Source organism: Scyliorhinus torazame, chromosome 21 (genome assembly GCF_047496885.1).
Source record: "Scyliorhinus torazame isolate Kashiwa2021f chromosome 21, sScyTor2.1, whole genome shotgun sequence".
NCBI lineage: Eukaryota > Metazoa > Chordata > Chondrichthyes > Carcharhiniformes > Scyliorhinidae > Scyliorhinus > Scyliorhinus torazame.
The window spans coordinates 76,079,731-76,095,900 of record NC_092727.1 but is presented as its reverse complement, the minus strand read 5'-3'; the positions used below and the strand labels follow the sequence as shown (position 1 = coordinate 76,095,900).

Genomic DNA, 16,170 nt, shown 5'->3' with positions numbered 1-16,170 from the left:
ACACGGCCATTTCCTCCCTGCCTGACAGGGACATACCTATCAAGGACACGCAGTATTTGTTCCTTGAACAAGCTCCACTTTTCATTTGTGCCTTTCCCTGACAGTTTCTGTTCCCATCTTATGCTTCCTAATTCTTGCCTAATCACATCATAATTACCCCTTCCCCAATTATAAACCTTGCCCTGCCGTATGGCCCTATGCTTCTCCATTGCAATAGTGAAAGACACCGAATTGTGGTCACTATCTCCAAAGTGCTCTCCCACAAACAAATCTAACACTTTGCCCGGTTCGTTACCCAGTACCAAATCCAATGTGCCCCTCCCCCCCACTCTTGTCGGCCTATCCACATATTGTGTCAGGAAACCCTCCTGCACACACTGTACAAAAACTGCCCCATCCGAACTGTTCGACCTATAGAGGTTCCAATCAATATTTGGAAAGTTAAAGTCACCCATGACAACTACCCTGAGACCTCCACACCTATCCATAATCTGTTTTGCAATTTCTTCCTCTACACCTCTATTACTATTTGGGGCCTATAGAAAACTCCTAACAATGTGACCGCTCCTTTCCTATTTCTAACTTCGGCCCATATTACCACAGTAGGCAGATCCCCTTCGAACTGCCTTTCTGCAGCCGTTAAACTATCCTTGATTAACAATGCTACTCCTCCACCTCTTTTACCACCTTCCCTACTCTTACTGAAACAACTATATCCTGGAACTTCCAACAACCATTCCTGTCCCTGTTCTAACCATGTCTCCGTAATGGCCACAACATCGTAGTCCCAAGTACCAATCCACACTCCAAGCTCAACTACCTTATTCCGGATGCTCCTTTCATTGAAGTAGACACACTTCAACCCACCTTTCTGTCTGCCGGTACACTCCTGCGACCTTGATACCCTCCTCAGTACCTCACGACTCTCAACACTGGCTTCTGGACTACAGCTCATTTTCCCAGCCCTCTGACAAATTAGTTTAAACCCCCCCCCCCCCCCCCCCCCCCCCGAAGAGCCGTAGCAAATTTCCCTCCCAGGATATTGGTGCCCCTCTGGATCAGGTGCAAACCGTCCTGTCTGTACAGGTCCCACCTTCCCCAGAATGTGCTCCAATTATCCACGTACCTGTGACCCTCCCTCCTACACCATCCCTGCAGCCACGTGTTTATCTGCACTCTCTCCCTGTTCCTCACCTCACCAGCACGTGGCACCGGCAACAAACCAGAGATGACAACATGGTTTGTCCTGGCTCTCAGCTTCCACCCTAGCTCCCGAAATTCCTGTTTTAAATCCCCGTCCCTTCTCTTACCTATGTCGTTGGTACCGATGTGTACCACGACTTGTGACTGTTCCCCCTCCCACTTAAGGATTCTGAAAACACGGCCCGAGACCTCACAGACCTTGGCACCCGGGAGGCACCATCCGTGAGTCTCTTTCGCTGTCACAGAACCGTCTATCTGGCCCTCTAACTATCAAGTCCCCAATAACTATTGCTCTCCTGCTCTCCCTCCTTCCCTTCTGAGCCACAGGGACGGACTCAGTGCTGGAGATCCGTTCACCGTGGCTTACCCCTGGTAGGTCGTCCCCCTCAACAGTAAGTAAAACAGTATACTTGTTACTGAGGGGAACGACCACAGCGGATCCCTGCACTGACTGCTTCCTCCCAGCCCCTCTCACCGTCACCCATCTATCTTGATTCTTCGGAGTAACTACATCCCTGAAGCTACTGTCTATGACCACCTCTGCCTCCAGAATGATCCGAAGTTCATCCAGCTCCAGTTCCCTAACACGGTTTCTGACAGGCTGGAGATGGGTGCACTTCCCACAGGTGAAATCAGCAGGGACACTGACGGCGTCCCTCACCTCAAACACTCTGCAGGAGGAACATTGCACTGCCTTCCCTGCCATCCCCTCTAGGTAAAAAAAAGAAAAAGAAAGAAAGATCTTACCTGTTATTCACTCTACCCCTTAGGTTAAAGGTGTATTGTCTAGGGTTTAGGAACTGCCCAACTTAAATACAGGTAAAAATAAAACACTTAACCAGCAACCACTGCGCCCCACACAAGAACAGCAATCAGCTGTTATGGGCCTGCGCAAACAATTTAAATCTTTACTACATACCCAGCAGTCACTCTGTCCTCACTCCGACTGGATTCAGCTGGAAACTCCCAACAGTACGTTTTTTAAACATTTACTCCCCTTCTCAGCAAGCACTCACTCAGCAACCACTGCGCCCTGCACGATAACACCTCAGTTGACAACAGCTCCTCCACAAACCACCTTCAAGATACGGTGACCGCAATGCACTGATGCAAATTTTCCCTGCAACAGCCAATCAGCAGCTCCGCTCTACTGCCCTCTGTTGGATGCTTGCCTTCACTTGAACATGGAAGGTGTCTTGCTCAGCTACACGTTCTGGATATAGTGACCACAATGCACTGATGCAAATATTCCCCGCAACAGCCAATCAACAGCACGACTCTACTGCCTGCCCTCAAAAACACAGCAAACACTTTTTGTACTCACGACTGTTTCACTGTGATGCTGACTGCGAAGTCAATGAGGACAGGAATCCGACTTTGGTGTTTATGAAACTTGGCTGTGCTCGCTCCTGTCTGGTCTGAGCTCTTTTTAGTTTCACCTTCTCCCAATTTCACCTAACTCCCTGTGTTCACCCAACTCCAAAAGCACTCTCACTCAGCCAAAGCAAGCACTAACAGTGCAGATAAGTAGACACTGATTAGCGTCTCTTTATATAGGCCCCATATTACAATGCTCTGAAAACTGGATTAAACCAGTTGCATAATTAAGCAGCTAGAGCTACTGTCTACTAACCAATTCTCAATCCATGTCACTCTATGTGCTTTAAGTTTATGTGGGACTTTATCAAAAGCTTTGAAAATCCAAGTGCACCACATCCACTGGTTATTTATTCTACTAGCTGCATCCTCAATAAACTCCAGTACATTTGTCAAACATGATTTTCCTTTCATAAATCCACGTTGAATTTGTCTAATCCCTTTGCTATTTTCTAAGTGTCCTATCATGTTGAAGGATGGGATGCTCACTGAATGAGCTGCTTTGTCCTAGATGGTGTTGAGCTTCTTGAGTGTCATTGGAGCTGCATTCATCCAAGCAAGTGGTGAGTATTTCATCACACTTCAACTTGTGCCTTGTAGATAGTAGATAGGCTTTGGGGAGACCGGAGGTGGGTTACTTGCTGCAAGATTCCCAGCCTCTGACCTACTCTTGTAGCCACAGTATTTATATGGCTAATCCAGTTCGCTTTCTGGTCAATGGAAACCCCCAGGATGTTAATAGTGGGGATTCATAGATTATCATAGATTATCATAGAATTTACAGTGCAGAAGGAGGCCATTCGGCCCATCGAGTCTGCACCGGCTCTTGGAAAGAGCACCTACCCAAGGTCAACACCTCCACCCTATCCCCATAACCCAGTAACCCCACCCAACACTAAGGGAAATTTATCATGGTCAATCCACCTAACCTGCACATCTTTGGACTGTGGGAGGAAACCGGAGCACCCGGAAGAACCCACGCACACACGGGGAGGATGTGCAGACTCTGCACAGGCAGTGACCCAAGCCGGAATCGAACCTGGGACCCTGGTGCTGTGAAGCAATTGTGCTATCCACAAATCCATTCAGCGCTGGTAATACCATTGAATGGGAAGGGGAGACGGTTATCACCGGATGACAGAATTGTTACGACTCAGATTTGGCTCATCATGCCTGCACCAGCTCTCATAGATACTGATGTACCATCAATTCACAACAAGATGATGAGAACGAGTGAACATAGGCTCTATTATCCAAGAACTTGCCTGCCTGTGACTGCTGTAACAATGAGCGCCGCCCAGAGGCGGCAGGTCTATATACCGTCCCGGGGGGGGGGGGGGGGGGGGGGGCGGAGCCCACCAGGGTTCCAGTACAATACATGGAAGGGGATCATAGTACCATTCCCTGGCCATAGGCCACAGTACGATACAGACAACTTATATTATGGTGAATACATTCACCACATTCATCCCCTGTTAAAAATGAAGTCCAGCGGGGGTGATGTGGGGTCATCATACGTTCAGTCTGTCTGGAGGCCGGATTGTTCTTTTGGACCTCCTCAGCTCTGCCGGTGCGGCGGGTACGGGCGTTGTAGTTGTTGACTCCGAGAGCGTGTTGTCTGGAGCTTCAGTCTGGCGTGTCGGCGACGGTTGAGGGGTGGGGGTAGGCAGGGGGGTGGTGGATGGTGGCAGTGTAGGCGCGGGACAGTACAGGAGCCCCAGGGGGGCATTAGGGATTCAGGGGGTGGCAGTAGGCAGTGGGGAGGCAGGGCGCGTTGACATGGGAACCAGCAGGCGCCAGGTCCCGGAGGGAGACCGTATCTTGCCGTCCGTCTTCGTGCGCGACGTAGGCATATTGGGGGTTGACGTGCAGCAGTTGGACCCTCTCGACCAGGGGGTCAGTCTTATAGCTCCTCGTATGATTCCGGAGAAGGACAGGTCCCGGAGTTGTCAGCCAGGATGGAAGCGAGACCCCGGAGATGGACTTCCTAGGAAAGACAAACAAACGGTCGTGAGGGGTCTCGTTCGTGGCTGTGCAGAGGAGCGATCTAATGGAGTGGAGGGCATTGAGGAGGATCTCATGCCAGCGGGGAATCTGGAGACGTCTAGACCGAAGGGCAAGAAGAACGGCCTTCCATACCATCACGTTCTCCCTCTCCACCTGCCCGTTTCCCTGCGGGTTGTAGCTTGTAGTCCTGCTCAAGGCGATGCCCTTACTGAGCAGGTACTGACGCAGCTCATCGTTCATGAAAGAGGTGCCCCGGTCACTGTGGACGTATGCAGGGAAACCGAACAGGGTGAAAATGCGGTGCAGTGCCTTCATAACAGTGGCCGAGGTCATGTCGGGACATGGGATAGCGAAGGGGAAGCGGGAATACTCGTCAATGACGGTCAGGAAGTATTTATTGCGGTTGGTGGAAGGGAAGGATCCTTTGAAATCGATACTGAGGCGCTCAAAGGGCCAGGAGGCCTTTACCAGGTGGGCCTTGTCTGGCTGGTAGAAGTGCGGTTTGCATTCTGCGCAGACTTGGCAATCCCTGGTCATGGCCCTGACCTCCTCGGTGGAGTAGGGCAGATTGCGGGCCTTAATAAAGTGGATAGGCCGAGTGACCCCCTAGATGACAGAGGTCATTGTGGATAGCCCGGACGTCAGTCATCTTGCGCGCTGGCGCATGTGAGTTCTCCCAGTGAGCCAGAGTGAGACAGCAAAGAGTGAGTTTGGGAATTTGAATCTAGGTGGGAATTCGAAGCTGGGTGGGGAGGAAGTGCTTTTTATCCCTGGTAAGTGACTGGTAAGTAGTTTTTCTGTTTTCTTTTTCTTTTCATTGGTATATATATTTATTTTTTCTTTGTTGTTTTCTTTTGGGGAAATTGTAGTTGTTGAAGTTAACCAAAGGTTTAAGACATGGCAGGAGATCTCAGACCTGTGTCATGCTCCTCGTGTGCGATGTGGGAGCTCAGGGACACGTCCACTGTCCCTGGCTCCTTCATGTGCAAGAAGTGTGTCCAGTTGCAGCTCCTGTTAGACCGCTTGACTGCTCTGGAGCTGCGGTTGGACTCACTTTGGAGCGTCCGCGATGCTGAGGATGTCGTGGATAGCACGTTTAGCGAGTTGGTCACACCGCAGGTGAAAGGTACTGAGGGAGATAGAAAATGGGTGACCAAAAGACAGAGCAAGAGTAGGAAGGCAGTGCAGGTGTCCCCTGCGGTCATCTCCCTGCAAAACAGATAAACCACTTTGGATACTGTTAACGGAGATGGCTCACCAGGAGAAGGCAGCAGCAGCCAGGTTCATGGCACCGTGGCTGGATCTGCTGCGCAGCTGGGCAGGAAGAAGAATGGCAGGGCTATAGTGATAGGGGACTCAATCATAAGGGGAATAGACTGGCGGTTCTGCGGACGCAATCGAGACTCCAGGATGGTATGTTGCCTCCCTGGTGCAAGGGTCAAGGACGTCTCGGAGCGACTGCAGGACATTCTGGGGGGGGGGTGGGGGTGAACAGCCAGCTGTCGTGGTGCACATAGACACCAACGATATAGGTAAAAAATGGGACGAGGTCCTACAAGCTGAATTCAGGGAGTTAGGAGTTAAACTAAAAAGTAGGACCTCAAAGGTAGTAATCTCAGGATTGCTACCAGTGCCACGAGCTAGTCAGAGTAGGAATGTCAGTATTGATAGGTTGAATGCGTGGCTCGAGAGATGGTGCAAGAGGGAGGGATTCAAATTCCTGGGGCATTAGAACCCGTTCTGGGGAGGTGGGACCAGTACAAACCGGACGGTCTGCACCTGGGCAGGACTGGAACCGATGTCCGAGGGGGGGTGTTTGCTAGAGCTGTTGGGGAGAGTTTAAACTGATGTGGCAGGGGGATGGGAACCGATGCAGGAAGTTGGAAGGTAGTAAAACAGGGACAGAAACAAAAGGCAGTAAGGGGGAAAGTGTAAGGCAGAGAAGGCATAGTCAAAAATCAAAAAGGGCGACAGTACCAGGTACAGTGACTGAGGGGAGCTCAGTGAATAGGACCAGGAATACTAAAAGGAATAAAACGGGAAGTAAAATCATGAATGGTAAGCGACGCGACAGGTTGTTACATGAAGATATGGGTTCAACGACAAGGAAAATTAGGAGAAAAGTTAAGAGGAAATATAACTTGAGAGGTTACTGATCGAGGTGTTAAGATTCAGAACAGAGGTAAAAAAAACAACATTAGTGTACTTTACCTGAATGCTCGTAGTATTCGGAATAAGGTAAATGAGTTGATGGCGCAAATCATCGTGAATGACTATGATTTAGTGGCTATTACTGAAACATGGTGAAAGGATGTCCACGACTGGGAGTTAAATATCCGAGGGTATCAAACTATTCGGAAGGACAGAGTGGATGGTAAGGGAGGTGGTGTAGCTCTGTTAATTAAGGATGACATCCGGGCAATAGTAAGGGATGACATCGGTGCTCTGGAGGATGAGGTTGAATCCATTTGGGTGGAAATCAGGAATAGTAAGGCGAAAAAGTCACTGATAGGAGTAGTCTATAGGCCACCAAATAGTAACATTATGGTGGGGCAGGCAATAAACAAAGACATAACTGATGCATGTAGAAATGGTACAGCAGTTATCATGGGGGATTTTAATCTACATGTCGATTGGTTTAACCAGGTCGATCAAGGCAGCCTTGAGGAGGAGTTTATAGAATGTATCCGTGATAGTTTCCTGGAACAGTATGTAATGGAACCTATGAGGGAACAAGCGGTCCTAGATCTGGTCCTGTGTAATGAGACAGGATTGATTCAGGATCTCATAGTTAGGGATCCTCTCGGAAGGAACGATCACAATATGGTGGAATTTAAAATACAGATGGAGGGTGAGAAGGTAAAATCAGACACTAGTGTTTTGTGCTTAAACAAAGGAGATTACAATGGGATGAGAGAAGAACTAGCTAAGGCAGACTGGGAGCAAAGACTTTATGGTGAAACAGTTGAAGAACAGTGGAGAACCTTCCAAGCGATTTTTCACCGTGCTCAGCAAAGGTTATACCAACAAAAAGGAAGGACGGTAGAAGGAGGGAAAATCGATTGTAGATATCAGAGGAAATAAGGGAGAGTATCAAATTGAAGGAACAAGCATACAAAGTAGCAAAGATTAGTGGGAGACTAGAGAACTGGGAAATCTTTAGGGGGCAACAGAAAGCTACTAAAAAAGGTATAAAGAAGAGTAAGATAGATTATGAGAGTAAACTTGCTCAGAATATAAAAACAGATAGTCAAAGTTTCTACAAATATATGAAACAAAAAAGAGTGGTAAGGTAAATATTGGTCCTTTAGCGGATGAGAAGGGAGATTTAATATTGGGAGATGAGGAAATGGCTGAGGAACTGAACAGATATTTTGGGTCGGTCTTCACAGTGGAAGACACAAATAACATGCCAGTGACTGATGGAAATGAGGCTATGACAGGTGAGGACCTTGAGAGGATTGTTATCACTAAGGAGGTAGTGATGGGCAAGCTAATGGGGCTAAAGGTAGACAAGTCTCCTGGCCCTGATGGAATGCATCCCAGAGTGCTAAAAGAGATGGCTAGGGAAATTGCAAATGCACTAGTGATAGTTGACCAAAATTCACTAGACTCTGGGGTGGTCCTGGCAGATTGGAAATTAGCAAACATGACACCACTGCTTAAAAAAGGAGGTAGGCAGAAAGCGGTTAATTATCGGCCAGTGAGCTTAACTTCGGTAGTAGGGAAGATGCTGGAATCTATAATCAAGGAAGAAATAGCGAGGCATCTGGATGGAAATTGTCCCATTGGGCAGATGCAGCATGGGTTCATAAAGGGCAGGTCGTGCCTAACTAATTTAGTGGAGTTTTTTGAGGACATTACCAGTGCGGTAGATAACAGGGAGCCAATGGATGTGGGATATCTGGATTTCCAGAAAGCCTTTGACAAGGTGCCACACAAAAGGTTGCTGCATAAGATAAAGATGCATGGCATTAAGGGGAAAGAAGTAGCATGGATAGAGGATTGGTTAATTAATAGAAAGCAAAGAGTGGGGATTAATGGGTGTTTCTCTGGTTGACAATCAGTAGCTAGTGGTGTCCCTCAGGGATCAGTGTTGGGCCCACAATTGACATAGATTATTTGGAGTTGGGGACCAAGGGCAATGTGTCCAAGTTTGCAGATGACACTAAGATGAGTGGTAAAGCAAAAAGTGCAGAGGATACTGGAAGTCTGCAGAGGGATTTGGATAGGCTAAGTGAATGGGCTAGGGTCTGGCAGATGGAATACAATGTTGACAAATGTGAGGTTGTCCATTTTGGTAGGAATAACAGCAAAAGGGATTATTATTTAAATGATAAAATATTAAAACATGCTGCTGTGCAGAGAGACCTGGGTGTGCTAGTGCATGAGTCGCAAAAAGTTGGTTTACAGGTGCAACAGGTGATTAAGAAGGCAAATGGAATGTTGTCCTTCATTGCTAGAGGGATGGAGTTTAAGACGAGGGAGGTTATGCTGCAATTGTATAAGGTGTTAGTGAGGCCTCACCTGGAATATTGTGTTCAGTTATGGTCTCCTGACTTGAAAAAGGATGCACTGGCACTGGAGGGCGTGCAGAGGAGATTCACTAGGTTAATCCCAGAGCTGAAGGGGTTGGATTACGAGGAGAGGTTGGGTAGACTGGGACTGTACTCGTTGGAATTTAGAAGGATCTTACAGAAACATATAAAATTATGAAGGGAATAGATAGGATAGATGCGGGCAGGTTGTTTCCACTGGCGGGTGAAAGCAGAACTAGGGGGCACAGCCTCAAAATAAGGGGAAGTAGATTTAGGACTGAGTTTAGGAGGAACTTCTTCACCCAAAGGGTTGTGAAACTATGGAATTCCTTGCCCAGTGAAGCAGTAGAGGCTCCTTCATTAAATTTTTTTAAGGTAAAGATAGATAGTTTTTTGAAGAATAAAGGGATTAAGGGTTATGGTGTTCGGGCAGGAAAGTGGAGCTGAGTCCACAAAAGATCAGCCATGATCTCATTAAATGGTGGAGCAGGCTCGAGGGGCCAGGTGGCCTACTCCTGCTCCTAGTTCTTATGTTCTTATGTGCCGTGGGATAGGGCATCTGAGGGCTCGTTGAGCTCCCCAGGACGAAACTTGATATCGTAAGTGTCGGTGGAGAGTTCGTCATTTTTAATTTTGCCCCGTTGTGCGTTGTGGAACATAAAGGCTACCGACCGTTGGTCGGTGACGAGGGTGAACCTCCTACCAGGTAGGTAATGCCTCCAATGCCACACAGATTCCACAATGGCTTGCGCTTCCTTCTCGACAGAGGAGTGTCGAATCTCGGAGGCGTGGAGGGTACTAGAAAAGAAGGCTACTGGCCTGCCCGCCTGGTTGAGGGTCGCGGCCAGGGTGACGTCTGACCCATCGCTCTCAACCTGGAAGGGGACGGACTCGTCCACCGCGTGCCTTGGTGATATCGGCCTTGATGCGGCTGAAGGTCGAGCGGGTGTCAGCCGTCAGGGGGAATATAGTGGCTTTGATAAGTGGGCGGGCTTTGTCCACATAGTTGGGGACCCACTGGGCGTAATAGGAGACTAACCCAAGTCAGCGTTTGAGGGCCTCGAGGCTGTGGGGAAGGGGAAGTTCCATGAGGGGGCGCATGCTTTCGGGGTCGGGCCCTAGGACCCCGTTTTCCACGACATAGCCGAGGATGGCTAGCCGGGTTGTGCGGAAAACGCACTTTCCTTGTTATATGTGAGGTTGAGGGATTGGGTGGTCTGGAGGAACCTCTGAAGGATGGTGTCGTGGTCCTGCTGATCATGGCCGCAGATGGTAACATTGTCCAAGTACAGCTATGTAGCCCGTAGCCCGTACTGGTCCACCATTCGGTCCATCATTCTCTGGAAGACCGAGACCCCATTAGTGATGCCGAAAGGGACCCTGAGGAAGTGGAAGAGTTGGCCGGCTGCTTCAAATGTAGTGGCGATCTTCCGGGTGGATCGGGAGCTGGTGGTAGGCAGACTTCCGATCTACCGTGGAGAACACCCTGTTCTGTGCGATCTGGTTGACCATCTCCGCTATGCAGGGGAGGGGGTACGCATCAAGTTGCATGAATCGGTTTATGGTCTGGCTGTAGTCCACAACCATCCGATTCTTTTCCCCGGTCCTGACAACCACCACTTGTGCTCTCCAGGGGCTGTTGCTGGCCTCGATAACCCCCTCCCTCAAGAGTCGCTGGATCTCCGACTTGATAAAAATCATGTTTTGTACCGTATGCTCCTGGTGGCATCGGGCTTACAGTCGGAGGTGAGGTTCGCAAAGAGCGAAGGGGGGGGTGACCTTAAGGGTCGCAAGGCTACATACAGGAGGGGGTGGGGGTCCACCGAACTTTAGGGTCAGGCTTCAGTGACTGCATTGGAAGTCGAGTCCAAGCAGTAGGGGGGCGCAGAGGTGAGGGAAGACATACAGTTTAAAATGGGCGTACTCAGCGCCCTTTATCGCGAGGTTCGCGACACAGTGCCCCCGGATCTGCACCAAAATGGGATCCGGAGGCAAGGGAGATTGTCTGGGATGCTGGGTAGTGTCATGATATTCAAACACACATCACAACACACACATCATGATAGACAGACCAACAGACCAATTAGCACACATAACACGACAGCCAATCACAGACAAGAGCAGACACAGTATACGACAAGAAACACGACACCTCCTGGCCAGTCCATCTGGAGACAGGACAAGGCCAGGACCTCATTAACAAGACACTCACACAGTCACCACGTGCTGAGTACCAAGTCAGATGTGTAAATAAAGAGTTGGAATAAAACTGCATTGTACCAATCGCAACCGTGTTGGTTCGTCTGTACCTCAGAGCACTCAACACCACAGGTAGATGTGGAAGGAGCAGCGCCTTACCGTGTCGGGATGGACGAAGCTCTCTGTGCTCCCGGAGTTGAAAAGACAGGGGGTCTCGTGCCCATTGACCCGGACGGCCATCATCAAATTCTTCAGATGTTTTGGCCGTGACTGGTCAAGGGTGACTGCCCCGAGCTGCGGGTAGTCTACGTGGTCGGAGGTATCGGGGTCACAAGATGGTGGTCCCCACGAGTCGCACGTGTCGGGCTGAGTTGAAGATGGCGACCAAGATGGCCGCCCTATCCGTCTCACATGTCGGTTGGTGTTGATGGCGGCCAATATGGCCGCCCCCATGGGTCGCACGTGTCGGGCTGAGTTAAAGATGGTGCCCCCCATGAGCTGCACGAGGCGGATGACGCGTCTGAAGGGGACGGTACCGGCAGGCACGCAGCCACATTGTGGGGTCTGTGGGCCTGTGAGTCCGTGGATCGGGCCTGGTAAGCTTTTGATTTTGGGGCTTTGTATCAGGCCAGACAGACTCTGGCAAAATGTCCCTTTTTGCCGCAGTCGCTGCATGTCGCGGTGCGGGCTGGGCAGCGCTGTCGGAGGTGTTGGCCCTGACCGCAGAAGTAGTAAGACGGTCCCCCGGACTGAACGGGCAGCCGCGCGGCACAGGCCTGGGACGTAGTCGTGTCTGGTGAAGGCCGCGTCTGTGGTGCCCACGAGGGGTTCGCTGGGTCTGCCAGGAACGCATTGAGGCTCTGGTAGGCCACCTCTAATGAGGTGGCTACTTTTACCGTGTCCTGTAGATCAGTGGCCCCGTTTTCCAGCAGTCGCTGCCGGACGTAGTTAGACCGGACCCCAGCCACGTAGGTGTCCCGGATCATCAGCTTCATGTGCTCATCGGCCTTCACATCCCTGTAATTGCAGTTGCGGGCGAGTAGTGTCAGGTTCTCTAGATACTCGTCCAGCGATTCCCCGGCGCGTTGACGGCGGGTAGTGAGGAGGTGCCGTGCGAACACTTCGTTCAGGAGCTTCACGAACTGTCTCTTTAGAATCGCGACCGCCGCTTCGTACGTGACTGCGACTTCAATCATACCCGAGATTCGGTGGCTCACCCGGGCGTGGAGGAGGCGCAGCTTGAGGGCGTCAGAGGGAGACATTTTGGAGGAGTCGAGGTCAAAACAGCAGAGCCAGTGGGAGAAGATTTCCTTAGCTTCTGCTGCTCGTGCGTCGAGTTCCAGTTTATCAGGCTTCAGAGCGGCTTCCATAGTGATGTCTTTGGATAATAAATTGATGTACCATCAATTCACTACAAGACGATGAGAATGAGTGAATATAGGCTTTATTATCCAAGAACTTGCCTGCCTGTGACTGCTGTAACAATGAGCGCTGCCCACAGGCGGCAGGTTTATATACCGCCCCGGGGGGGCGGGGGGGGGGGGGGGGGAGCCCACTAGGGTTCCAGTACAATACATGGAAGGTGATCATATTACCATTCCCTGGCCATAGGCCACTGTACTATTCAGACAACTTATATTATGGTGAATACATTCACCACAGATACAAAGAAGATAGGAGCAGGAGGATGCCTTTTGGCCCTTCGAGCCTGCTCCGCCATTTATCACAATTATTGCTGATCATCCAACTCTCCAAAGCAGCATCATGACTTACTGCCATTTCCCCCAACCCTGCACATTGTTTCTATTCAAATAATCATCTAATGCCCTCTTGAGTGCCTCGATTGAACCTCCCTTCAGCTCACTTCCAAGTGCATTCCAGACCCCAACTACTCGCTGCGTGGAAAGGTTTTTTCTCACATCACATTTGCTTCTTTAAATCTATGCCCTCTTTTTCTTGATTCTTTTGGAAGTGGCAACAATTTCTCCTTAGCCACAGGAGATTCCTGCCCTTTTTAGCGGTCACCCATCAGTCTGTCTGCACCTTGGGTGTGGCCATGTCTCTATAACTCCTGTCTATGACGCTTTCCACCACCAGCATGCTCCTAAGTGCCCTGGAACCATTCTTGTAAACCTGTTCTGCATCCTCTCCAATACGTTCACATCCTTCCTATAGTATGGTGCCCACAACTGTACACAATATTCCGACTGAGGTCTAACTAGTGTCTTCTGTAAGTTATATAACTTCCTCACTCTAGAACTCTATGCCACTATTCATAAATCCCAGAACACTTTGTTTTTTAACTGCTCTCTCCGCCTGTCCTGCCATCTGATCTCTGCAATTATATAGCCAGGTCTCTCTGCTCCTGAGCCCATTTAAGAATTTTACCCCTTATTCTATAGTCTCTCCATGTTCTTCCTACCAAAATGCAGCACCTCACACTTCTCTGCATTGAACTTCACCTGCCACCTATCTGCCCTCACCACCAACTTGTCTTTGTTCTCGGGGCTGGTTTAGCACAGGGCTAAATAGCTGGCTTTTAAAGCAGACCAAGGCAGGACAGCAGTGTGGTTCAATTCCTGTACCAGCCTCCCCGGACAGGCGCCGGAATGTGGCTTTTCACAGTAACTTCATTTGAAGCCTACTTGTGACAATAAGCGATTTTCATTTCATTTCATTTTTTCATTTTGAAGTTCTACACTGTCCTCTTCACAATTTACAATATGTCCAAGTTTTCTTTCATTCACAAACTTTGAAATTGTCCCCTGCACACCATGATCTAGATCATTAATATATATCAGGAAAAGCAATCCCTGGCGAACACCATGTCAAACCTTTCTTGAGCCAAAAAATATCCATTGACCATTATTCTCATCTTCCTCTTATTCATCTAATTTTGTATTCATGTTGCTACTCTCCATTTTATTCCATGAGCTATAACTTTTCTTACAAGTCTGTTGTGTGGCACTGTATCAAATGTCTTCTGAAAGTCCATGTAGACCACCTCAACAGCATCGCTCTCATCGACCCTTTGTGCTACCTCCTCAAAAAACTCAGCAAGTTAGTTAAATATCATTTCCCCTTTAAAAATTCCATGCTGGCTCACCCTGACCAACACACATTTTTCCATTTGACTGCTAATTCTATTCCAAATAGTTGTTTCTGGAAGCTTGCCTGCTACTGATGGTAAGTAAACTGACTGACCTGTATTTTCTGGGGTTATCTTTACATCCTTTTTTGAACAAGGGTGTAATATATGCAATTCTCCAGTCCGCGGGCACCTCCTGCCTCAAGAGAAGACTGGAAGAATATGGCCGCCGCCGCCGCAATTTTCACTTATTTCCTTCAATATCCTTGAATGCATCTCATCTGGACCCAGTAATTGTCAACTTTAAGTACTGACAGTCTATTCAACATTTTATCCTTATTAACTTTGATACTAGGTAGTATCGGCCCCCTTGGTAAAGATGGATGCAAAGTATTCATTTAATATCATAGCCATAGCCCCAGCCTCTATATTTAAATTCCCTTTTAGATCCCTAGTCCTCCTCCATTTGTGAACATGATATACATGTGCCAACTTGACATCTTTTTCACTTTTCGTACCCTGCCTCTCTTGGTGCTTCCCGGCATCCATTATAGGTGAGGTAGTCTGCTGCCTTCGACGCCATGTTGTCTGTGATGACCTTGGCAGACGTCCTCTGGAAGGTTGGGTCCTGGAGGGCGCGAGTCTACTTTCGGGGTCTTGCTGTGTGGCAATTGCACCTTCCTCGGCCTCTGGAGCTTGAGCTGATGAGATCTCAGGAAGAGGGGATTTGGATTGACTGGACACTCGAAGAGTCACCTGGGCATCATAGAATTATAGAACCTCTACAGTGCAGAAGGAAGCCATTCAGCCCATCGGGTCTGCACAGATCGTCAGGAAGAGCAGCCTACCTAGGTCCACTCAACCAACCCATCCCCGTTGTAAGTTTTTCGGGCAACTCAGGCTTTTCTCTGAGCTGGGAGAGGATTGAAATCAAGGAACTGTGAAAAAGTTGGCCACGTTTGGCTGCAAAACCTGACCAAATCTCCCAGTAGGCTCAGCATGCCGGTGTGTGTGTGTGTGTGTGTGTGTGAGAAACCCCAGCCTTTGAATTGACAAACTGCAAGATGCCAGTCAGCCACTGATTAGTTCAACCAACAGAACAATGGAGTGAATGATGTCACCAGACTCACCCAGCAAGAGGTCAGAGCACAGAAACTGAACTTCAATACAGGTGATAATGGCCCTGGACCCAAACAGCAGGAGGTCAGAGCACAGAAACTGGACTTCAATACAGGTGCTAACGGCCTTATCTCAGGGTAAGGAGATACCCATTACCATGATGGGGAAGTAAGTTCAGAATCTCCGGAGAAACAAGGAACGGCTGTTAAGAAGTCCTTTTATCTTGCAGATAAAGAGGCTTTTGTCATAGGAACTTTGCCTGTTGGAGAGTGGGCGGAGACTGCGGGAGCTTTGAAATCATATTATAAAGTAAGGGGCCAGGACAGCGATTTTGGGGAGTTCAATCAAGTGGTTCCAGGACTCAAGTTCAGCAGTTCAGCTAAGTAACTCAAGTTCAGTTGGGCTAACAGTTCAGTTCTAAATGCTCCTGATTCTATGCTCCTGCCGTTTTTGTGTCTACAGACTGCTGAGAAATCGGACCTTTTAAACTGTGAGTACCTCAAGCAGCTTGCGAAGTTTCCCGAGAGATTCATAGGTGTTGAGAATCTGGGGAAAGGGGGTTTGACTTGTTTATTAATTGTTTTGAAACATTGCTAAGAAACTGTGTAACAGTAAGCTTTTACGTTGTGTCCGTTATAG

General features: G+C 48.9%; 1 protein-coding gene across 1 annotated transcript in view; it reads right to left on the bottom strand.

The window, feature by feature from the left end:
• Positions 1–15,375, bottom strand: part of LOC140398358 (nuclear factor 7, brain-like) — a 162,123-nt gene extending 146,748 nt beyond the window's left edge. Inside the window, exon 1 of the mRNA XM_072486949.1 lies at positions 14,931–15,375. The gene's annotated coding sequence lies outside the window, so the exon portion shown is untranslated. The remainder of the gene's footprint in view (positions 1–14,930) is intronic.
• Positions 15,376–16,170: the final 795 nt, after the last annotated feature.